This window comes from Sturnus vulgaris, chromosome 1 (assembly GCF_052056855.1).
Source record: "Sturnus vulgaris isolate bStuVul1 chromosome 1, bStuVul1.hap1, whole genome shotgun sequence".
NCBI lineage: Eukaryota > Metazoa > Chordata > Aves > Passeriformes > Sturnidae > Sturnus > Sturnus vulgaris.
Genome location: NC_142243.1, coordinates 105,908,613 through 105,933,681, shown reverse-complemented (window position 1 = coordinate 105,933,681; position 25,069 = coordinate 105,908,613). Strand labels below are relative to the sequence as shown.

Below are 25,069 nucleotides of genomic sequence, written 5' to 3'. Positions count from 1 at the left end.
CAATGAACAGGGACATCTTCAACTAGATTGGGTTGTTCAGAGCACCAGTCTGACCTTGAAAGTTTCTAGGAATGGGGCATCCACCACCTCTCTGGGTGTGCTGGTTTAGGGCAAATTTGGGATGAAACCTCCTAATGGGGTGCCTCTAGAAATTCAAGCGGCCCCTCCCTCCCACTGGTTCAGGAAATATTTCCTTGGAGAAAAGTGGAAAAAAACTGTTTATTTAACAAGCAAAGTACTCGGAAACATGAAAAAAACCAGTAGTATTAAACAATGGAACCTCTTGTTGCTATGAAGAGATGGCAAATTCAGAAAAATCCTTCTGTGGATTGGAGAGAGAGGGAGAGTCCTTCTCATGGGTGTAGCCTCAGCTTTCTCAGTCTCTCCAGGGTTTGGGTCCTGTGTCCCGGTCACAGGGCAGCTTGGGGGGCCCCTGGATGATAGTCCCGGTGTTCCTGGACTGAACAACAGATGAACAGTTCCAAAAACACTTCTGGCCTCAGCTAACTAAAAGCTAACTAAAAGCAAAGGACAGCTCTCTCCTGCTGTCTGTGTTGCAGGCAACAGAGTCCATGAGAAGGATGCAGGGGAGCGAGTGCAGATTCTGCAAACAAACCTTGCTCTTCTTCTGCCCCCCTTCACTCTCAGAACCAGCCCTAAAGGTGCAGAACTTAATATCCAGCACAAACAGAACAGACAACTGGGGATATACAAGCATCATAAAGTCACCCAAGGACACTGGGAAATCTGTTTCTGTGTTTCACCACACTCATAAAAAATTTCTTCCTTATGTCCAATCGAAATCTATCTTCTACCAGTTTAAAACCTTTACACCTTGTCCTATTGCAACAGGCCTTACTAAAAGGTCTGTCTTCATTGTTCTGATAAGACCCCTTTACTTTTAAAAGGCTCCCATAAGGTCTTTCCAGAGTCCTTCCATCTGAACATTGAGCCATTGGCCACTGCCATCTGATTATGACCATCCAACCAATGCCTCATCCACAGAACAGTCCACCCATCAAAACTGTATCTCTCCATTTCAGAGAGAAGGATGTTGTGGGGGACCGTGTCAAAGGCTTTACAGAAGGACAGGTGACATCTGTTAGCTCTTCCCTTGTCATTCCATCACAGAAGACCCATCAAGTTGCTTGGGCAGGACTTGCCCTTGGTGAAGCTCTGCAGGATGTCTCAAATCACTTCCCTGTCCTCCATGTGCCTTAGCATAGCTTCCAGGAGGATCTGTTCCACAATCTTCCCAGGTTCATGGGTGACGCTGACAGGCTGGTCATTCCAAAAGTCCTCCTTTCTAAAGGAATCCTTCTGCTTTTCCATTGCCATGTTCACATGTGTTTTATGATGAATTTACTAATTTGTTGATTATCCCCAAACCAGAAGATGTAATGCATACTGCCACAGGTATCATAAACTATGGGCAATTATAGGGGAAGGTTCCCATAATAGTTTGGGGAGAAATTGAAATGTAGGTCCTACATTACTTACAGGGATGTGAAAGGGTGGGAATTACTTGTGGGAAGGAGCTTCCTTGACCATTGTATCAAAACCACTGATTGTTGTACCTTGACATTTACATATCAAAGCTGTAGAATGATAGTTATTATGTTCTCCACTGTTCTGGTGAGCTGTCAGAATGTGACTACAGTTTCTGGATTACCTAAACAAGAGAAAAGAAAAAGAAATTACAGTTAGTTTCCTTAAAAATAAATAAATAAATAAATAAATAGAGACTATATCTTTGAAATGCCCGGCACATCACTCCTCCCTTTTGGTGTTGTCCTCCATCTCCTCTGATGGCAAACAGATCAGCTTTCCTCTCTCCCCTTCTACAGGTCTCTCCTTGGTGGGATTCTCTCATCTTCTGTTCCTTTCTTTTCTTCTTCACCTTAGGTTTTTTTCTCAGCATTTTTCAGATACAGATGCTAAGTTGAACACAAAATTCTCCAGTATATGCAAACCAGCCCTCGAGGTTAGGAGCAGCTGAGATGTGCAGGACTTCAGACACACCTTAGGACAGCAGTCTCTGGTGCTGAGGGCTGAGCTACACTATTTGGAAAGTTATTTTACAGCTGCTGCCAGAAGCTGCTCCCCTAGGTCAGGACTTCAGGCAAGGAAAAAAAATCTTTAAACAGGAAGCTTTTTCTGCTATTTATGGCTCCACTTGCTCTCAATCTCCCTGAAAATACTGTGAGAACATTCCTGTGGTGGGATAATTTGTCACTTCCATTCTCGGCCTGACTGTAGCAAGTGCAACAAAACAAACAAAATAGAAAACAATATGTCAGTGAATATTAAAGTCAGGGTGGTTTTTATCCTACAGTGTTGATTTCACTCTTGGGTAAAGTTTTGCATCTCTTCAGTTTTGTTTGAGTGAATAGCCACTTCACACAGCCATAGAGGTGACTGTAATTTAAATAACACAGATTCAGAGATGTCTCTTGCTTCTCTTGGATACAACTCTTGCAAAAATAACCACATATAAGAAGTTATGTATTCTTTGGGGCAAAAATGTAAATAATAGAAAGGGTTCCTATGGTTCTGCACAGGAAGATGAGCCATTGGTACTCCTGCAGCTGCCTTTCATTGAACATGGTTCTGTGTTATTGGGCTGTTTGAAAAAAACAGAAACATTGCATGAATTGCTGTCCTTTTGAGTTGGTATGAAAAAACACTTTGGAGAACTTTTTTACTGTTGTTTCTGTGCTACAGGATGATCAGGAAAAAAATTGACAGTAATTTTCTTAGTCACAGGGAAGGAAGACAGAGCCTTTAAGGGTTGAGCAATTTGTATATGGACATTTCACATCTGCTTTGTGTCTTCATGGATGCTTCCTTAAAGTAAGAGCAAGAGGAAGGTTTTGGATACAATGTACCACAGGTATCCACAACTTAATGCTCCACAAGAAGTACTAAACTTCTTCAGAGTCAGGTATTGAAAGAAAGATCTTTGTCATGCTACTACATGATTTTTCACTGTGAATACAAACCAAGAGAGAGGGGAAAAAGAAAGCCTTTCTGAAGGCTTCAGTTTCCTCAACCAATCAGCATCTAATTCTCAGTGTATGAAGATTGACATTGCTTTCCAGGATTCGCTAAAACCAGTTACTAATAAAGGCATTTTCACAACTAAACCTGACGGCCTGTTAACTGGCTTTAAATGTGGGTGTTGATTGGATCCTGGCACCTTTACTCCAGGTCATCAGCTGACATAATTGAAGGGGACAGGAGCACTAATTAGAATGCACAGGTTGTCATTCTTATAATCTGGGCTTTAAAATCTAAGCCATCTTTTCTTCCTTTTCCTGGTCTGCAACCGATTTGCTTTCTCACTTGTACCCACTAGCTCTTGCTCTGAGTTCCTGGAGCTGGGTTTTACTTGGCAGCTCAGAGAGAAGAAGGGGAAGAATATGAGAGATTTCCTCCTGGGTAATCAGGAGAGGAAATAGTTCAGATGAATTGCCCACCACCAAAGGCTCATTTTACTCCTGTTTCATATGAAGACCTGCTGGGTAAGGAGGATGTGGCAGTAACCACTTGGAACCTTGTGATGGGGAATGAGGAATAGAGAGCCTAGAGATAATATTGATTTAGCTTTAATTTTCAATTCAGGGGCTTAATGTGTTGCAAGAATCTACTTCTCATACCTGATTATCCATAATCAAGACATTTCAAACAAAGCCATTAGCAGAAATATTTCTAGTCTACCTCTGAAATTCATAATAAAGGTTTAAAACCTTAAACCAGATTGGCAGGTTGACGTTTCCAAGAATTGTTTTTGCTATGTAAAACTGCTAGCATAAAAGAGACTCGGCATCATTAAGGATTTATTGAGCTTCTATTTTCTCCATTAAAGTACTGACTATTATTTTCAAATGAAAGATGCACCACAATGAAATTGTTAGTGACTGTGCATTTAGGGATTTTTTTTACAGCATTCCTAACTATTATAGTCAGGTGGTCAATCTCTGTCAGTGTGACATGCATAGCAGTGACAGCTTATCTTTTCTCTTTGATAGGAGATGGAGAATTTGACCAGAAGTGAGCAGATATCAGAATGTCATAATGATCATAGCTACCTGGGTTCTTTTTTTTTTAAACCTCATGGGTTAATAACTTTGGCTTTTTACTTTGTTTTCATTCTTTAATTATGGACCCTGTTTTTTTAATCATGACTGAGTGTGTGTTACAAACACAGCCTTGGAGAGTGAGATGATGATACAAAAAGTAAAACATCCCATTATGGCCCAGGTAGGGAAAAATATGTCCATGTTAAGCTTTCTAGGAGTTCAGCATTCAGTTCCTAGGAATTCTGAAATGTGGGAGAAACTGATGACAATACTTACATATTTATGAGGGACTGGGGTAGGGGAATCAGACCTTGAAAGGAGTCAAAGGTCTGATTTCTCTGTGCAGTTTTTAAAGAGAAACTGGAAGCGTGGTAAGGTCAAGTCAAGCCTTCACAGGTAACAATGGCTATCTTCAGAGGCAGTCTTCCAGGCAAAGAGATTTTTTTCTGTCTCAAGTTGTTGATTATTCTTACAGACCTAGTTAATCATTTAGACTAATACATATGTATCAAAGCACCCAATATTTTGGTTTGATGTCCAACAGCAAAAAAGTGTCTGAGGTTTAATGAAGTATTTTGGCTGCAGCCAAATCAAATATGGAGGCTTCAGTATCTTGCAACTGTGGATACTCTCAAAAGTTAGATAAAAAATCCTTTGATTAGAGTCTTGTGGTGGAGTGCTTATTCCTGCCCATACAGTGTGGGATCCATCCACCACACAGTCCCTTTTCCCCATATGTGGTACCATTTTGTCTACTCCAGACTGTCAGTTCAGCATTGTGACAACAGGTAATGAACTAAAATCTGGACTAGGTGAGGTTGAGCAGTTATAAGTTTAAAAGGTATTTCTGTTCTTGCAAATGATGTTTAAAGCAGCATCTGGGGCTTGCTGTTTGATCAAGCAGACCATCAAGGTAAATCTTTAGGCAAATCTTAGTAAATCTTAGTGTACTTTTTGATTGCCAGTGCTGAAATCTCTGTATGGAATGTGATTTGTTTGTAAACAGCAGTAAGAAAAAGTTCTGCTGACAGTATTCCTTGGCATGGATCGGCTGTTCCCTGCTATGATAAGCAGAGGTAGCCTCTTGCAACTGCACATCTGAGGGCACTGGCCAACCCACCAGCTTCTGCCTTTGGTAGGGGATAATTTGTTCATCTCTCAGGAGGAATGGAAAAGAACATCACCTTTCCTTTCTTTGCCAAGCTACATGTTCCTCCTGCAGAGCAGTCACCTGATCTGCTGTGCACCCGGGGCAGCTGCTTGCCTACTCACAGATATACCAGCTGCAGGTGGCTGTCTCTCTCCTGCGCTTCTTAGGAGCATTTGCTGGATGAGGGACACTGGAGCCAAAGACTCAAAGTGAAAATTCACCTGTGACAGTGAATGGATGTCTTCTAATTCTCAGAAATCAGAAGATTTAATAGTTATCTGAGATTGTGTGTGTGCTCTGTATTTTGTCTCACAATTGTCAGCAGAGTTTTCATGAAAAGGGAGCAGGAGGAGGAAGGAAATTATAATGCCCAGATTTTTAGAGACTGATGGTACAAAGGGTAGGATTGCAGAAACAGAACAGCTCTTTCAGATATAATGCATGATAAATTGCTTCAGCATAATGATGCTCATCAGAAGAAAGTGAGTAGCAGAAAAAGAATGTCATTTCAATTATGCCATAAATTCACTTTTGGCTGGCACAAACAGCTATCAGAGGGCAGACAGAATTTCCTTTCTAACCTTAATGAAATACAAGCACTCTGATTTTAATTTGCAGCTGGGGCTTCTTCTTAGGTGCAGCAGAGGTTGGAAAACAATGTCCCTCTTTTTTTATTTTGCATGAAGTCTATTTGCTTGGAAGCATTCCTCTGTTTGTATTATTAATTCCCTGGTTTTTTACTATGTGAATTTCCTGTGATGATCTCATTATGTTTACAGCATTTCTTGCAGTGTTGTAAACAGCGACTGATGCCTTGTTTTCATATTTGGGTGTGGCAGGGAGTAGCCACATGCAAACTGCTGGTGAGCCACATCCAGGGAGCCCAGTCTAATGTCAGCCTGAGACTCCTTTCAGGCAAGGCAGATTCGCTGCTAATGCCATCAAGCTTGAGGACTGTCTCCACTGAGTTCCAGGGAGATTTAAACAGTAGTGAGAAAAGATAAATATAGAAAAGACCATGCTAAAAATTAATTTAAAGTATCACTGGTTACTATTGCAGATACAAGAAAGAAAACAGTCCTTGAGAAAAAAAATCTTGAATGTGCAATGCTGTTGTATATGCAAGGATTTTAAGTAATCTTGAACAAGATTTTAGTCAGTATAATTGCTTCAAGTACTAGTAGCTCTTTCATAGTCACAAAAATGAAAACAATGCATTTCAGAATGTTTACTGACATTCAGTAATGTCTTTAGAGCTATCTAAATGTTTTCAGTCAGAGACCCCCACTGTAATTTCAGGAAATTACATCATGGAGTTATTTTATCTGTGTGATTTACTTAAGGTACACTGATAGGAGAAAGCAAGGCACAGGATTAGTTAAAACATATACTACTTTTTGTCTGTTTGTGTATTCCTGATCTCTTGAGTAGGGATGGCCATTGGGCTTCAAGGCCTAACTACTATGCAGTGAATTCTTATTCTTTAACTGCTACTACAGTAGTATGTTCAGGAATATGTTTGAAAGCAGCTTTGTATTTTATTTTGGGTTTTTCTGATTAGAATTGTAATATATATGTTTGCCTAAAGAGCTACTGTCTGTGTTGGGTATGCTTTCACTGGCTGTCCTCCAAATCACAGCTCCTAACAGCAATCTTTAAACCCCCATCATTTCTCCTCGGTGTTTACTGCAGGAAAAGTGTTTCTGCTGCTGACTTTGCTTCCCCAGCCTAAGACAAAGTGACTTTTATACTGGCACAGAGAGTTGCCGGAGGCAGAAGCTATTACAGAATAACTTGTTGGGTAGACAGCATAAACAAGTCACCAGTCTGTGAATCTCACTGCTGCATGATTATCACTGAAGGGCAAGGATTTAGGAGGACTCAAAGGAGACCAGGCATGCATCTATATAAAGTGAGCAACCAGACCTGTCATACAAGTGCAAATATTACCACCAGTTTTAGGAATGAGGTAACACTTGATTTAGAATTTAAGTACACATTGAATTTGAGATTTACCTGGAGTCCCATTAGCTTGAAGGGATTTCCTGCAGAACCTTCTTCTTTCAGGCACTGTCAGTGATCATCCCCAGCTTGCTTCCCAAAGGGAACATGCAGGTGTCTCTGAGCCTGACATGCATAACCTTGGTAAAAGCATACTCGTTGAAGCTGAGAAGCTTCACAGCCCCAAATCCCTAACAGAAGGTATTATATCTGAATTGGCCCTAAATTGAAACTCCAGTTTCATATTCTTCCTTCATCTGAGCTCTTATAAATCCTCATTCAAATGTCAGACGTCCATTTCTCTATGTGTTTTGGCTTTTCATTTTTTTATTCTCAATACAGCTTCCAGGCATGGCTGGCTTTTCTTAGTTGATGCCTATCTTCTCAGGAACTTTAATTAAATATAGCCCATCCTAATAATGCAGTTGCTTGTGCAATTTTTCTCTGACAAAATAAATTATAGTAGGCAATATCATCTTGCTACTTACTCATGGAATTTTTTTAAATGGAAATTGCCAGATCAACATCTAGTCAGTAATTCAACTGAAATGCCTTTACTTTTAATATTTTCTCCCAAAGGCTAGTGAAGGAAAGAAAATATTACAGATTTTCTAAGAAACCTGAGAGTCCAGTTTTTAGATGGTGCATGGTTTTAAGAAGTCTTTTTAACAAGGTTTACACTGCCATCACGGATGAGTAAGCTTAATCCTGACTGTAATAAAATAGGATTTAGTGGTGCTCTTTGCCTTCCCAGCAAAGTTGGAGCAACAGGATTTATGTGGGTAGGTATGTGAGAGGAACAGCTGCATAACAGATCTGTAGTCACTTGTGGGCTGCAGCACTGTTGGGGGATTTGGGCTCTGTGTTTGTGCCGGGGAAGAGCTGCCACTCCAAGCCAGACTCAGGCTGCCTCCTTCTCCAGGGCATGAAGGGAGGGACACGGTGGGACAGAGCTCAGCACAGCCTGCTGGGCATCGCTTTTTGTGCTGGATTGGAGAAGGTGAATCTAGCAAGGCCTCAAGCTCCATGTGGGAATTTGTGTAGTCCTTTTCTTTGTTCACTGAAACGTGTTAAAAAATGCCCTCCAAGATTTCACATCCTTTGGACAGGAGTTATACAAAATCTATTGTTGTCCCTATTTTACATTTATCAATACATTGTAGAAAAAACAGGAGCAGTATGACCAGGGCATAGGAATTGTTCTCATGCAGGTGGGAATTGGAAGGAGGGAATTGGACAGACCAAATGCTGTGTGTGCAGGTTGGTGCCACTGCTGAGGAACTGAGATGAGGACAAGAACTTATCCCATGCCACCTCAGCACTGCTGGGATTCAACCCAGGAGATTTTTTAAAATTAGTTTTATAGCATTCAGGAGATGCAAATGACCTACTTTCCCACCTTGCAGTGCCTGCACACTTGTTCCTGCTGCTGCTGGGAGCCAGAGTCACTCACCCAGGCTCACTGGGATGGTGCCTGCGTGGGACTGCACACCTGGTGGGCTGGGAACAGAGAATTCCCTGTGGCCCAAAGCCACTCCTGAGCCCAACTGCGTGGTGCCCCTGGGAAGCAGCTATGCACCCATCCCTGCAAAGGCACCATCCATTGTGTCCTTCTAATGCTGCCCTTCCTGAAGAATTGCTCTGTTAATTTAGCAACACCAAACTTGGAGCAGCATTGCTGTTTGCACCCAAAACAGCTCCAAGCCCAGGCATGAACCACTTTTCTCAGTACTAGATGGGGACTTGGGAACAATGTCAGTCTTGAAATTAGCCTTGTGGCCATTGATTTAGAAGTCCTTGCACATGTCATAGGATAGGTGATGCCATGAATGATCTGGAAGTTGAAATCTACCTGAGAAGAAAGTATGTCCCTCCTATCACATGAATCTATTTGAATCTAGTCAGACTAAGGGAGTTTAATCACTGATTTGAAAAGATTCATCAGGTTAATGGAGAGATGCAATTTTGTTGTTCCTCAGAAATTTGGTATGCTTTGTGTGTGTACTTCTGACTCGTGTTCATTGTGTTCTGCGGGAATTGAACTGGTAGATGCAAAAGGTGATATGGGGAGTTCTTTACCAAAATGTTGAGAAAGGCAGAAAAACAGAAGGTTTGAACTTCCTTGGAGGCTATTCCTTTGAGCTAATATTCAAGGATATGGAATAGCAGGAAATTACTGATATCAACCTCAAGACTCTTTTGATCCACTGCACAGATTCTGTCTGTGTGCAGAGAAATTACATGTGGTCTTCTCTGGGTGAATACTGAGGTGTGCATTACAGGTACACAGAAACTCCAGTGAGAACTGTCTGGAGCTGTTCACAAGCTTGGCTTTCTGGCATGCCCATCTCATAGACCTTTGCAAACACACAGAGCATTCATCTGAGGATGCAGAGATGTGTATTACAGCAAATCTGTAATAGTCTGCAGTGGATACTAAACAAGAAATTCTTGAACAACCGGAGGTGGGAGGTCTTCAACGTTTTCCATCGTAAATGTTAATGTATGTAGCAGACAGAAGGAGTATTATATAAAAACTGAAGACTTTCACATTTTTCTGGTTCTGACCTATGGTAAGGAGGCTGACATTTGCATTATTTCCACAGTATTTTTGTCATAAGGGAGAGTTGAAAGCAAAGACTTAGAAGATTTAAACTCGAAGCAAATCTTTCCTCTGAAAGTCTGATTTAAACTGAAAACCTATTTAAAAGTAGAAAATAGTGAAATCGAGATGTGTCAAACTAAAAACATTTTTTTATTATAATTAAAACTTCCTGTTAGAGACAGATATGTCCAAATTTTTCTGCAACATTTTTTCTATGAGAGACACCATTATAAAATGCTAAGTTTCCTTACCTTGATTGTGAGGGTGTTATTATAATTTTATAATATATAGGCCCCAAAATATCCCAAATACTTCACAAAAAAGGCAGAAGACAAGTTCTCTGTCATAAAGAATGTACAGTTTAAAAGTGAGGCTTACATTAACTGTTTTAAAAGATAATGAGTAATTTTCTGAATCACTGGCTGTAGTATAACTGAAATTTTAGCACTGATAAACCCTTTAGTGCTTTCTTGAGACATGCAGTGGAACATAAATATAATGTAGAAGATTTATGCCGGGAAGACAAACTTGTTTATGGGCATGCACTGAAAGAGATTGTAATAAGGTGTTACTGAGAAGCTCCTGCATAGACTTGGACTGTTCAGGAGAACACATTGCCACCTGTGAAAAGATGAACAATGTTTGCATTCTCTTCACTTGCAGTTTTCTCCTGTAGCATGGCTGCAGCATTGCTCTCCTTAAGACTCTCTTGATTTAGTGATGATGATGTACCTCTGCACACCAAGAAGTTTCATGCTGATCTCCTGCACAGTGGTAATGAGATCTGAAAAGAAAAAAAAACTGGTTTTTGTCTTTTATTCAGTTGCTTTTTACATTCTGGTAGAGGTTGTTCCTGACATTTTCCATTCACACTTGGTGCTCTGCATTGAAAGCATAATTTCAAGTCAGAAATGGGTAAAGTTCCTGTGATTTTTCATGTTCTGACTATACAGGTGAATTACATGAAGAGGAAATCAATTAGTCCTTTGAAGCTGTGTATTTTCTTAACCCATTGGAACAATTATTGATTCACATAAACTGTAAATTGACATTTGTGGCTTGAAGTAATCTTAGGTTGTGTTGGGTTCCTGTCCAGAAAGGCAGAAACTTTAGAATTGGATTTCCAGTTTTGGAAACAGGCATGCGATTCCCATTCATCCATTTTCTCGGAATGAATTCTTATTCCTGGAAACTTTCACAGTGAGGTCTTTTGCTCAATGTGAGCATGGAATAGGTGAACCTGACTGCAGCCCATTAATGTCAAAAAGAGATGCTGAAGTGAAATTGAACACAGCTAGTAAAGAGTGTAATCAATAAGTAAAAGTATCTGTGCTGTTTTATTCAGCCTTATAAATAAAATATGTGGATGTAGGGTATATAGGACGTACAGCCATTATGTACTTTATGACTTTGTGGGCACATGCATGGAGATATATAAGCAATGCCAACTAGAAAAAGAAAATAAGCATAAAGACTTTCTAGTTGTACCATCTCTCTCCTTAATTTTATTTCTTTGCCCACTTTAAGCAGATCTGCAAAATACAGCATTTCCTAGAGTGACAAACTGCCAATTGGATGTTTTACACCGTTCCCAAATTTGCTTCCTCCTACATTCCGTAGTTAGCCCTTTGCCCCTTTAGGCAGTAACCCTCATATTTTGCATGGAAGTCCAAGAAGAAAGTTTATTACCCCTTGCTCTTCATGGGTTTCACTCTAGGGACAACAGTTCAATAATATCCTTTGTCATGCTCTGATTTTACTGATTTGATCACTTGGGTTCCTTCACCCCTTGTCATTCCTCTGATCCTTTCCAGGTCTCTATGCTTATTGTTATAAAGCCTTTAGTCAGACAACCTTTTACCCTTATTTTTTGTTCTTTAATTTTTTTCTTTTTTTGAGGTGTAGCTGTTTTATTACAATAGCATTTATATTCCCAGGTCAGTCACTCTCAGACCAAATAAAAGGAGCAATATGGCTGTGGATGCCAGCAGGCTGTCTCAAGTCTTCTTCCCCATGTCACAATGCCATCAATTATACTTGGGTTCATCATTTAATGCAAATAAAAATAAAACAAATTATCATGTGTTTTAATGTTCCCAGAAGGAAAAGACTCAGAATAGAGGCATTGAGACATATTCTGAGTTACTGTGGAGGTTTCAGGCATTTAGCGTCTTCTGCTAAAACCAGAAATATATGTCCTGTTGTTTGAAGAGCACATGGCCCTGGAGCAGTCACTTTTGTTAGAAAAGCAGGAAAAATCTGCTTTACCAGTTCACTCTTGAGAATCTTCCTCTTGAAAAAAGTGTAGCACTGTGCTCTGGTTATTCCAGCATTGCTACTGCATAAGCAGCATATTTGCAGCTTCCAGTATTGCAGCTGTTCATGCCTTCAGCTGCATTTTCAGGACTTGGAGAGACAATAAGGAGGAAAAAATGTCTGTGTAGGAGGTACAGTTTTCCAGATCTGCTCAGATTTAATATTGTCTTGGAGTAATGAGGAACAGATGAATTCTAACAACATGGTTTTTAAAATCCTTTCAGTGAAGCAGCTTTGCTTGGAGCAGTTTGTCCACAGTGCCTTTAGAGACCAGTGGACATACTCAAGGTGCTTTAGATAAATCACCAGAGAAATGTGAATCACTCAATCTTTACCATCAGAAGAGAAGTTTATTCCAGTTTGATTGCCCTTAAGAGTTCCTTTCTTGTATGTCTTCTGTTGATTGATTAAAGAAAAAATTTGCTTACTGTTAATTTTATGCAGTGCTTTAGCACACTGTACAAGCCAGACATGACCAGCTTCATCCTCTTAGGACTGCACTCATCAAACAAATTATTAAAAGTGATGTAGCTCTTGTACCACCTTGATTTGTACATTCTCTTGTTATTTAGTGTTGTTGCTGATCTCTGGTGACTGGTGTGCACCCCAGAGATGTTAGGTTAGTACTAGCTCAGGGCTCATTATCCCGCTTTTTGTTGTATGTCAGAGACATCCCAAAGGCTGATGGGAATGTCATCAAGCTGAAGAAAGGGTGGTCAATATAATTATGAGTTGTGTGTTTTTGCAAGACCTTCATGGCAGCAGGATGCATCAGTCTTTTCTCAATAAATCTCTCCTTTCACTCCCTAAGTCTGGCAAACTTCAGTTTAAATATCAGAAAATGCTGCTGCTGACAAAGCTCCTTAGCAAAGTGTTCATTTGGGGTAAATGCTTGCCTCACCAAAAGTACAAATATGAGTCCAAAGGCAGTATTCTTAATTTACTACCTGGCATAAAACCACACACAAAGAAATAAAGTGTCAGCTGAGATAAAAATTAATATCAAAAAGTGGTTGGAGAGATACTATCAAGTTCTACCTGCCCATCTGAAGAAACAGCCTCCCCTGTGACTTCATATTTGAGGTCTCAATTGGCCCATGTTTGCTGATTTGAGAAAAAAGATAAAAGGGAGTACGGATCCAAAAACAACCACTCGCATGTGCTCAGATGTCATTTTAAAATTTGATATACTCAGGGTTTTTTACCTTTCAGAATATTCTTGTTTTTAGAAGTGCCTAGGCAATGCCTAGCTACACAGACTTAAGATTATAATGGCACTGCTTGAAAACAGGCCAAAAAGCCCCAAAAAAGAACCATAAAGGAAGGTCCTGAAAGGGACACAAAATTTCATAATTGAGGTCTGAAACTAATCTATAGCTGGTAAGAATAAGGAGGAGACTTCCTGGCTTGGAAGCCTATCCCTATTAACTTACCATCAGGCTTTCTGCCCATTTCTGTGAAGCAGTTGGTGGTGTCTGCAGCAGAGATGTGATACCGGAAGATGGATGGACAACTTGATTAGGCTCTGTATCCTCTTCTTACATTTCTGCTAAAATGGTCTTCACATTTAGAGGCGTTCAAGGACAGTCTGCAGTCCTGAAACTGGAAATGTGAAAGACACATTCCTTTGAGAGACATAAATTGGGTAAGGCAGACCAGGGAGAATCCATCTCAGTTTATGTATTTATGTTGAGTATTTATGTTAAGTTTTTGCCAGCAGTGAGTCTTTTTTTTTCCCCTAATTCAGCATATTTTTTCATTTTCGATGGAAGAATGATCCTATATGAAGAATTCAGTGTTGGTCACTCATTTCACAGTTGGCCATGGGTTTCTTTCTGAATAATGAGTATAATTATCACCAGCGAGGCTTGTTTGTCATGGGACTTGCACCTTTTCTCTCACAGACATGGTACATTTTTATTTTTCTGTTTGCTAAGATAGCTACAGTTATCATTGCTTATTAAAAAAATTCTGACAAGTACTAGCATTAAAATTAGATTACATTACTTTAAAATAATAATGTCATCAGCAGAAAAACTGTTTGGGGAAAAGAAAATGTCAGAATAAACAGCCAATTTTCACAAAGACAGACAGATGGTTCACTCATTAGCAATAGGCTCCTGAAATGCCCTCTCCTGCTTCTCCTTTATTCGGTAGCTGAGCACCCCACTGTTTCGTAGATCAGTGTCTGAGGAGCCAATTGCTTGTCCTTAGAAACTTTAAATTGAATCCTGTGATTGCACGGTGTACAGGAGAGCATGGAGTAAGCTGGTGACCTTCTGTTAGATGGATGGGGATTAATCAATCATCTCTCGGGCGGAAAACCCCTGGGAATCCAGCGAGAGCTTTGAGGGCCCAGGACAGCATGGGACTAATGTCAGACTTTGGTCTGCAGATAAGATGGAAGAGTGTTTTGCTATTCTTGTGATGTGGAGATTACAGACAGACAGGACTGTGCATTTCCCTACCAAATGATGTGATTGACTAACACACTCTCTCGCTTTTCCAGAAGTGGCTTGGAAGAACTGGTAGAACATGGAAGGGTGAATTTCGTTAGGGACTAGATGAACAGCATCCAGGACAGACTTCAGCCTCATTAATTGTTAGAATCATAGAGTATCTTGAGCTGTAAGGGATCCATAAGGATCACCATGTCCTACTCTCAGCTCCTCACAGGACCACCTAGATCTAAATTTTGTTACTAGAAGTATCATCCAGATGCTCCTTCATCTCTGACAGGCTTGGTGCCTTGACCACTTCCCTGGAGACTTTGTTCCAGAGGTTAACCACTATCTCTGTGAAGAACCTTTTCCTAATGTTTAATCTGAACTTCTCCTGATGCAGCTTTTTTCCATGGTTGGTCATAATGTTGCTTCCAAGTATAAATGTGGTTTAAGTGTTTATTTTCTCTTATTGCCAAGTAGTCCTCACTTCTGTCATGCCATTCTCTCCACTTACACAAATCCCTGGTTGTTCTTGCTTTTGTCACTGTGTTTGCCTTACAACTGATCTCTTCTTGGAGTTTTCCCTATTGGGGGTTTCCAGACTGCAGACTTTTGATTTCCAGGGCTAGACCTTTGCCATGCATGAAGAGCTCTTTTTTTGTGGGGGTCCTAACCTTTGCAGCCCATCCAACTGGGAGTTGGACCCTACAAGCTGTTGGGAAGCCACTGGTAATAGCTAAAAGAAGTGACTTGAAAAACAATCCTCCACTCAAAGCAGCCCTTATGGCCTCACGTTGAAAAAGTGGAGGTCACCAAGGATGTGCAGAGCTCCCAGTGAGAGCATGCTCCTTTTCCACTGTGGCATGCCTGTTTCTCTGTTTGAGTCTTCATACCAGTGCCTGCCTCTTTTACTGGCCTCAACATACTGCTCTTTTTGAAGGTCCCTGTCTTTATTTCAGAGTTTAAAACAGGGAGAGCTGAACAGTTCTGACATCAGAGCCACAGCTGAGAAGTAGCCCCCCAGAGCTATAAAAAAGTTGTGGTTTGTGGCAAACTTCTTATCTATGCTGCCACTTTTTAATTTTTCTCTTTGATTTAATGCTTCACATTCAAGAAGACAGCAGTGAAGTGATGAATTAGATAGAGGATCAGAACGGCACACTGACCAGAAAGGTGTAAACCTGGCACATTCCCAGTTTAACAGAATGAACTCCATCTCTGTGGCAGCAGCTGTACATATCATGCCTGGCTTGTGACTGTTGCACCTTAACACTGATGCTGAATTTGCCTCATTTCCAGGATACTCATCACACTGCCACAACATGAAATTACATACATGTTTACACTGTGGTAGAACATCAAATGGAATTGAAGAATAAATTGTGGCTGTTGTTTGTGTAACTGTGGAACTAAGAGATATTTATTTTCAATAATTGTGTGCTTTTTAATTCATGACAAATTATATGCAGGTTTTATCCCAGGATAATAAGAGAGAAATTTTCTAAATGCAGCATAAGATAATTACACAACAGTTTATCTTTTAATTCCTATTGCCTGGCAAGTTATCAAGTGACCTTAACTAAGGTCTAGCTGTTATTCTACATATGATATGCAGATCTTTTCAAAACACAGACTTAAATATTAATCCTTGCAAAGGTTTAATCTCTGCAAAAACTCTGTGAGGTACATACATGAGCAAACTGCACTCTAGAAGTTAGGCTGTATGGAAACTGGTGTTAAACAAAAATGCAGCATTCTTGTTTACCACATCCATGTTTGCATCTGCTGCTTTGGGGGCCTGCAAAGAAATCAAAATTGTTACCTCTCTTGCAGAATAAGCTGCTTGTTCTTCTCCAAAGTGGGTGTAGTCCCAGGACATTTTTCTTCCTTTTTCTATGTGTCTGCCTGACCTATGCAGCTGAACTTTGGGATTCTGCTGACTGTGCAGCCTCTTCAAGGCTCTTCAAGAAAGTCCACATATTTTAGGAGCTGTTTGCATCATAAATATCCAGTTGTGGGCAAAGAGAAAAAAAATCAATATTACTTTTCTTCATTTAGCAGTTTTTTTACAACTGTGCACAAAACCCCAGGCACATTTGCACAAACATCCAAGCATAATGAGGTTTAAAGCTCATGATTTGAAGAAATTTGCATCAGCAGTGTGGGCTCTAGGGCCACTTTGTTGTTGGTTACCCTTTTTTGTTTGGGATACGTCAATGTTCAGCTAATGTGTTGTGGGAAAGGACAAAGAGGCTTCAATGGTGTCTGGAAATCAACAGAAAGAGCGTAAGGAAACAAAACAGTAAAAAATTGCCAGAAAAACTGAAAATACCACCCTGTCTCTGATGTGGGAGCAGCCATCTGACTGTATACTACCAAGCCAGTATGCTAAGAAACACCTAAACACTGTATTTTTCGACCTTGAGGTTATTTTGCTTTCATTTTAAAAAGACTGAAATAACCAAGTAACAATGTAAGAGCTAGCCACAGCTAGCTCTTAAAAACTGTAACCCCTTAGGTGACATTATTGTACTGTTATACCCAGAATATTGATTCAGAAAAGGACTAGTTGGGTTTTAAGTTCTGCTTTCATGATCAGTGTTTGAGGAAAAAAGGCTTTTGAATCAAAAGATTTGAACAGAAACATTCAGACTATAAAAGCCTATATGCATTTGCATTCTTTGTTAAAATCCAGCCAAAAGGAAAATACTCCTTTGGAGATTATTCCTGCATTAGGCCCCATGTAGTTTCTTGCTGTGAAATATATCCAGAAGTGCTGTTTTGTGCTGGGAATGTGTTAATGCAGCAGCAGCACTGGGGACATTGCTCCCTGCATGCAGTATGCAGGAACACCTGGCATTGCTTCTAATCTCCATTAGTATTGGTATTAAAGCTTTGTTATTCTTAAGGAAATCAGAGCCCCCTGGCATCTATGGAGAATATTGTTTCCAGAAAAAAAATTAGGAAGAAGAGCAGTTGGTTCAGAGGAAATCGTGTCAAAGCTGCTTTTTAAAATATTTAATGGAACTACAATCAGCTTGTGGCCTGGAGTATTTTCTGCAGACTATTTGCAGACAGTAATTGCAAAGTTTTAAAAGTCTTCCACTCCTTGAGCTCTTACCCTGGGCTCAGCTCCTTAGCTTTGGCTGGTGAGCATCCCTCCCTCGCAGGTTTATTGTGTGACTGAATATTTCAGCCTGGAGTCAAAATGAATATGTCCAGAGCTGCTTGTGAGAACCGAAGAGCCCTTCCTACGTGTGAGCTTGTGGGGAGGCTCACTGGTTAAATTCACACTTACTATGAAAAGCCACACAGAAGTTAGAGGTCAGAGGAAAGAAAGGAGCGCCTAAAGAGAAGAAAGGCAGGACCAGAGGAGAGCATGTCATTCAGAGGAGCTGTGTGAAATGTGACAAGTGTGCATAAATATTGGGCCTGCCCATAATAGGGCTGTGATTCTGCAATTCCTACTGAAGTGGGGTCAGTGGGATGCCTTGTATGATGAATAATGAAGCACTCACATCAATACGTGCAGCACAGCTTTGGAGCATGAATAGCTATAGTGTGTACTATAGATTCACTGCCCTCTGCAGAAATTAAAATAGGTATTGAATTTCAGTTGTGGGTGGAGCAGGTTTTTAAGTTTTGTTTTGATTTTATTTTTCTCTCACTTGTGGGTAGAACCTTTTTTATGTCTCAGTGTTGCTGAATGGTGTTCAAAAAGTTTTATTTTTAAGGACAATCCCTGCTAAACCGTTTGGAAGGAATGTGGAGACTACTTTTTTCATCTTGCAGTGTCTGCAAGGCACTGCTGCAATCATAGCAACAAGTGCTAGAGTGTACATAATGCTGTAGAGAGCCCAGAAAGTGAGGTTAAAAACCAGAAATACTTTTTTTAAGCACCAGTCAGAATCAATCATTTGCTATTCCTAAAATGTAAGTAGTTTTATTATTATCTGAAAAGTGGGGAGGAGATTTCAGATAAGTATATGTCTTCTAATAAAACTGATTATTTGTTCCTCTTAGAATTTAAGGCTGCAAAAAGCTTTTGCTCTATTTCTTTAATTTCTTTTCTATTTTCTTATAAGGCTAGACTATTTTGCTAAAACCTGCCATTTTTATGTTGACAGTTAGGGAAATGAATAGGCAAAATCTGAAGAGGATTCATCCAAATGAATCCAAGTCATTAACAATAATTATCTCAATTAGAGTTTTATTTTGTGTAATTCTTGATCTACGTTTACTTCAAGTTTTTTTGTCTCCTTCTTGGGCATGAACTGCTTTCTCCAGTTTTCCTATGTAAATGAAAACGTGTTATAAATTCATACCCTAGTTATATGCAAAATAAGGAGAAAATAAGAAAGCCAGATTAGGAAATTGGGTGTCATTCAGGGCACTTGGTGTGCCCAGGAAGAGCTTTTCCTGCATTGACAGGTAAGCCAAGTAGCATGGGGACATATTTGTGTATGGGAGAGGGAAGGGGCTGAGTGCCTGTCTGAGATACTTTTGTTTTTTTTAATTTAACTTTATGTCCCTTTAGTGAACTTGAAGATGTGCAAATGTTGAACAGTCAATATTTTTTCATGGTGTTTTTTGTATATGGTGCAAACTTTTCCCTGATTTATTTCCTACCTTTTTCAATTTTTTTCTTTTTCATTTTTTTTCTGTTTTTGGGCTCTTTTTCAAAGGGCTGCTGTGGATCTCCGAGGGCTTTCACTCCCCACTTGCTGACCCAAATAAGCAGAGTCCAATGTCATTGTAGTCAATGTAGAATACTCTGCCCCTGCTTTGCATTTAGAGGCAAAACACTGCCAAAGATGGGGAGAATGAGTGTCTGGAGAGAGAGACCTGAGCTTTGCCACACTTTAGAGATTTACAGGGAGAAAAAGTGAGTTCTTCTCCATTTCTGTTCATCTTAGAGCTCCCTTCAGGAGCCTGGCAAGGTAGGGCAGCCCGGGAAGGAAAAGTAAGTGTTGGAAGCGGTCCCTTGGTTGAGACCAGCTGCTAATTGCCTGTGGTTTTACTTCCTCTTTCCCTCACAATATTTTAGGTGTCAAGACTGGTAAGATCTTAGAAAAGAGCTTACAAAAGGATCCAGGGACTTCAGGTTTCTCAAACGAGCAAAAAATCACCACACTGAGACTTCTAAGAACAGACTAGAAATGAACATTTTATCAAAATCCTCCATAAAACCTACAGTCATGTAAAATTTGCACTCTTAATGAGCAGGCACATGGGAAGATCAATCCCACATGCAGTTTTATTGCCCTTACTTTGAGCACTGACACAGCAGTACCCTTTGAGATAGGTTGGGCCCTCAGCTAAGAAAAAGCTTACCTGTGAGGAGATGCTTTCTCCAGGTAGCCAAGGAGACAGAAAGAAAGAGTCAGCAATGAATTAAGTGGTAGAGAGAAACCATTTTCATGTTTTAATTAGAAAAATGAAAAGTGCATGAATTTCCTCATTGTAATAGTTTCTGTCTTCTGAGAAATAATGATCTAAAAAAAATTGTCGATGTCTGCCAGTCCCTCTTCACTCTAATCATTATTCACTCTAATGCGTACATATTATTCGTAATCATTAATCTTCTGCACCCAGGCTGCTATAAAGACTATTCTGCTATTAGTTGCCATGTTTCAGTTTAAAAGCTCTTCCACTGATCTAGCCCAGGCATTTCCATTTTGTTATTCTTGGGAGAGTAAAAGCTTTTTGTGAATTCTCACATTGACCAGTGGTAGAAGAAGACTATTTAGTTCATGGTTTGAAGTTTTCCGTTTTCTTTTCCCTTTTTGCTTTGCTTTGCCAGTCAGAGAAAAGAGGTGAAGATTTATCAAGTCCCTTACCGAATCTGTGCTTGCTTTTTCTTCAGGCTTTGTAGAATAATCCTAGATTTGTATCCTCCCCTGTCAGACCCTGGTAGGGCTTCAGGATGTGACCTGATCACCTCCTTTCATTAGGCATCCCTGCTGCCTTACTTTTAATCACAGCAGAACAACAGCAATCGTGGATTAGTTGTTCCTAATTAGATACCTCTCTGCAGAAACCCCTGAATGATGCCCAGTCTCCCACAAACTCCTGTTTCAGAGGAGACAATGAGAGCTTTACACTGCCTGAGGCCTTAGACTAAGCCTCACTGAAGTTAACGAAGATGTGAGACTTTTATTTTTTTTTAAAGGCATCAAAAAGTTGGAGGTGGGTATGACTTTGGTGCAAAATTAAATTTCACTCTGGTATCTGGTATTTAGCCATTTGTATATGGTAAAATCTCTGTATTTCATATGCTGATTTATAGTAAGAAAATCAAAGTGCTACTTTACGTTTTGGTCAAGAAGTGTAATAAAAGGGAATTTCCCCTGATTATCTTCCCAGCCTGCAGTCCCCGGCAGGAGCTGCTTTGCTCTACCTGAATGCTTTGCAAAGCTTTCCACATATGAAGCGGATCTTAGGAGTAGGCAAATCAAATACAAAGCACATCAGGATGTTCCTGCTCTGATGTACTTGAGCATGAGAAGTGCACAGAGATTAGAAGGTCTTTGGAGTTACTGTCTAAAAATGACTTTTCAGAATCTGATTTGCAAATCATCTTCAGAAACCTCCTTTACTAGGCAGCAACAACAGCAAGCTCTGCAAAGGGGTCCATAAGCTCTTCCCACGTGTTTTGGTGCACGGTTACAACCAAGGACACGCTGACTGGCATCGTTTTTCAGGGACTGGTGAAGGCAACGGTGCTGCTCACTTTTTTCATATTTTATTCTATTGGAGTTGGACCCATTAGCTATCAGTCTTCATTTGTTATCATAATAATTTAATAATAAAAGTACCATGTGCAGTGTGACTAGGGATGCAGACTCATTCCCTCAAAAGAAGAGGAGTGGTACAAGTTTCCCAAGCTGCCTAACAGTGCAGACATGGTCCCTTCCTGCTCACTGCCTTGTTTTGGGGCTGGTCGTGCCTGTGGTGACCTTGCACTGCTCTGGTGGATCCTTCAGTTTCTGGAGGGTAGAAGGCTTCGTATCCAGAAGTAGCTCCTGAAACCAGCCCTGGCTGTGTGACTGCAGCTCACCCCACACAAGAGCATGCAAATGTGGTATGATTATTGTTTGGTTTGTTTGCTTGGGGTTTTTTTAAAGTGTATCCATGTTACTATTTTAGGCTTCTTGTGCTTATTTTGATAATAGCAAGAAAGGCAGAGAGGAAAACAGTGGGATAAGTTCTCAGATAAGTCTGGAAACTAATCCTTTTCCTGATTTAAGGGAATATAAATAGGTCATCCTCTTTTTCCTTCTATTCTGCACTGAAAAAGAAAACAGATAAAACATTGCCATTTGTAACAAATCTATATCAAAACAAAGTACAGGACTTAGGCCCGAAACAGGATGCGTTTAGAGAGGGATGAATACAAAGTTGAGGCTGTGTATTTCTCCTTTGGGCAGGTGCTGAGCACCATTCCCTCCTCAGAAACCAGCCCTTTGAAGCACTGAGGCAGTGCAATGGGGAGGCTGGGGGCAGCCAGCTCCCCTGCCAAGACATGGAAAAGCTGTCTGTCTTTCCCAGGAGCTACAGAGCAAACCAAGAAGGATTATCCCAACCCCTGCTTTCACCCATCACTCAAGGAGCCGTTCTCAGAGGCCTGAGACTTTGAGATCCTCTCCAGGGTCTCACTTCCCTACGTAACACCCAGTAATGCACCCAGTTTGTCTTTAGTTTTGTGCTTCTGTCCACAGAGTCAGAGCATCCTTCTGTGCCCAGAGGCAGAGACCCTGAATCCCAGCAAGGAGCTTGAGGCAGCTCATTTTAGGCTTCAAAGCAGCAGTAGCATAAGAGAGTGCAGTGCCTGCACACTTACAGAGCCACCCCAGTTCCCCATAGGCAATCAGAAAAGATTCCCAGGCAATCACAGTCCAGCTCCAGGAGCAGGCAAAATAGTTAAGGGTAACCCAAATACCTGCACAGGTTGAGGTCTCCTCAGAATCATGGTTCACAACAGATTATTTTGCTGTTAGCATTTGTGGAATATTTATGATTTTTCTGCACATTTTTGATTTTAATGTTTGAAGCACTGTGCTCCCACTTGGACTTTTCATACTCCTTTCTAAGCACATTTTTGTGAAGCTATATCAATCATGTAGCGTTTTTAATCTGATATTTACAAGGCTGCTGCTGACACATCTTTGTAGACTGGTTTTACTAAGGAAATGCAGATTTTGCAATTTGCTCTCCTAACAATTTCTTTCCCTTCCATCTATTTCCAGCTACAGTTTGGCACATAGGTAACCTAGCCCTTTTCTCCCATGAGGGCAACTCTTCTTTCACAGCTTATGCTGGGAGAGTGGGTGGACATTGCACTGACATGCTTGGAGGAGATCCGTCCCCTTCTTGTCGCTTGTGCCTGCCCTGGTTTAACAGTTTCTTAATTACAAGTGCTACACTCTGGCTTGAATTTCATTCCTGTAATTGGTGGCTTTGTTCATTGTAGCAGAACTAACTTTATTTGGGCTTGAACTGTGACTCCTATGGCTCGCTGAGTACAAATGTCTTGGGAATGACTCATTACCTGGCAGTAAATTGTTGTATGCATTGGATGATGTATCGGAAAGTGCATCACAGGTAGCAGTTGTCCAAAGTTCAAAAATGTCACCAGCTATCCAAGTGTGAATTTGCTGTCTTTTTGCTCTGTTTTTATAACCCACTTTTTCAGAGTGCAAGGTCCTTAAAGTTGTGAAAGAATAGATGGGCAACTGAGGATTTCAAAGGCTGTCTAGGACATGTTTGTTGGGGGTCATTGAAGTTGGCCTTTAATTTCTCTGCTTCTTTAGAATTTCATTTAATACTTTATAGAAATAGCAAGTTGTTCTAATCCAGGGGAGATTGAAGATTCTTGTACACACATAGTTGTCTGAAAGGAAAATTTTCCTTTCCATCCCCAATGTAAAGAACAATACTGTGGCTGTTGATCTATTCGTGTGGACACTGCAAATGTTGTGCAGTTGTGAATATCTTTCTCTGCAAAAAAACTTCCAAAAATCCTCTTTTTCTAGATTCTATGACATTTGCTCTTTAAGCCCATACCTTGAACACTACAGAGATTGCCGAGCTGTGTGTTTTCTCCCTCTCCCAGTTTTGTAAATGGCTGCAGTATCCTCCTGACCTGATATGGGCTTGCAGCTTTGCTCAGGTCCTCTCCTCTCTTTTATCAGCACTGTCAAATCATGTCTAATTCTGTTTTATCCCATCAGTGTCCAACTCTCCAGTTTGTTCCTCCAGTCCTCTGAGTCTGACCTGATGATGGAACTGCCAGCTACATAGTATTACTGCCTAAAAGGTCTTGGTGTAGAGAATTAGCAGACTCCACCTCTGCAACTGCACAGCAGGTGTCTATTCCCTGTGTATAAACTGCTTACTTACTCTTCTTCTGGAAAAAAACCAAAAAACCAACCAAACAACATTTATCCTTCTAATAGGTTGGCTGTGCTTCAGAGTGTGCAGTGACAAGCAAATAAATGCTCTCATACTGTCCTTCTTTGGAAATGTAAGCTCCCAATCCCATCTCTGAGCACTACCTGGCCTGCAGTCCCATTCAGTAAAGCATTCTGAGGAAGCATTTTTTCATGGAGAACAGGCAGGAAGGACAATCAGCCTCTGTTTCCAGGCAGTGTACATTTAGCACTGGGTGGTGCAGGTGATGCCAAGCAGTGTGAGGTGGATGGTGGATGGCAGGGCAGGTATGTCAGGAGTGGCTTCTAGCAGTTATCTGTTTTGCTCGGGCTACTGCAGTAAGAGTCATCACAAGAGAGAAGAAAAAGGCTTTAAAAAGTTTATACAAGTTGTTTCATCTTCTCAGCGAGTTTTGCAACCCCTATTTGGTCCAGAGAGGCAGAGAACGGATCCCAAACTTGCACTGCTGGCTGAGGGGCTGGCTGGGTGCCTGGCCCCACAGTGAGAGACAATGTTTTCCTCTGGGCATGCTGAAGTGTTTCCTGGGCTGTGAGCACCTGCCGTGTCTTTCGGTAGGGTTTCATGGCTGATGATGAGCACCATTCCTGTTGCCAAGTTGTTTCAGGACAGGTTTGTTTCTGTGTGTACTTAGTGCCCAGCACATTTTTCACGGGCTGTCTGCGAGGGGATTACACTAACGAGGTAATTAGAGGGCTCAGGGAGTGTCAGCACAGTGCATACCTCTTGGATTAAGCCTGGCTCTTCCACCAGTTCTTTCCCAAAGGGGTGCAGATTGACATGGCTCCCTTTTGCAGGCTGGTGCTCTGTCACTGCATCTCAGCTGATGTGGAGGAATTTGGGGTGTTGCTCGTGCCTCCTGTGCCAGTGGGGAGGAGGGGGCGGGTGGTCCTTGGGATGGTTTCCATTGGCATTAGAGGCATAATGTGGTGGGAGATGGAGCACAGAGGCCTGGCAGCAGCCACTGCTGTGGGTCACATGGATACAGCTCCTGGCTGGCAGGATTGTGAGGGATGTGGTG

General features: G+C 40.9%; 1 protein-coding gene and 1 long non-coding RNA gene across 11 annotated transcripts in view; one reads left to right on the top strand and one right to left on the bottom strand.

Annotated features, from left to right (window-relative positions):
- MTCL1 (microtubule crosslinking factor 1) overlaps nt 1-25,069 on the top strand; it is a 103,058-nt gene that overhangs the window by 23,827 nt on the left and 54,162 nt on the right. The gene's annotated exons all lie outside the window — the stretch shown is intronic.
- LOC148225390 (uncharacterized) lies at nt 194-16,810 on the bottom strand. Of its 3 annotated transcripts, XR_015806763.1 has the most exons (4): nt 16,421-16,810; nt 13,588-13,756; nt 10,090-10,622; nt 194-1,672 (listed from the first exon to the last, which is right to left on the bottom strand). It is a non-coding gene; the product is annotated as an uncharacterized LOC148225390 (long non-coding RNA). The 3 variants fall into 3 exon arrangements; XR_015806764.1 differs by lacking the exon at nt 194-1,672 and having other exon boundaries at nt 9,968-10,622; nt 13,588-13,750; nt 16,421-16,808; XR_015806762.1 differs by lacking the exon at nt 194-1,672 and having other exon boundaries at nt 9,968-10,622; nt 16,421-16,804.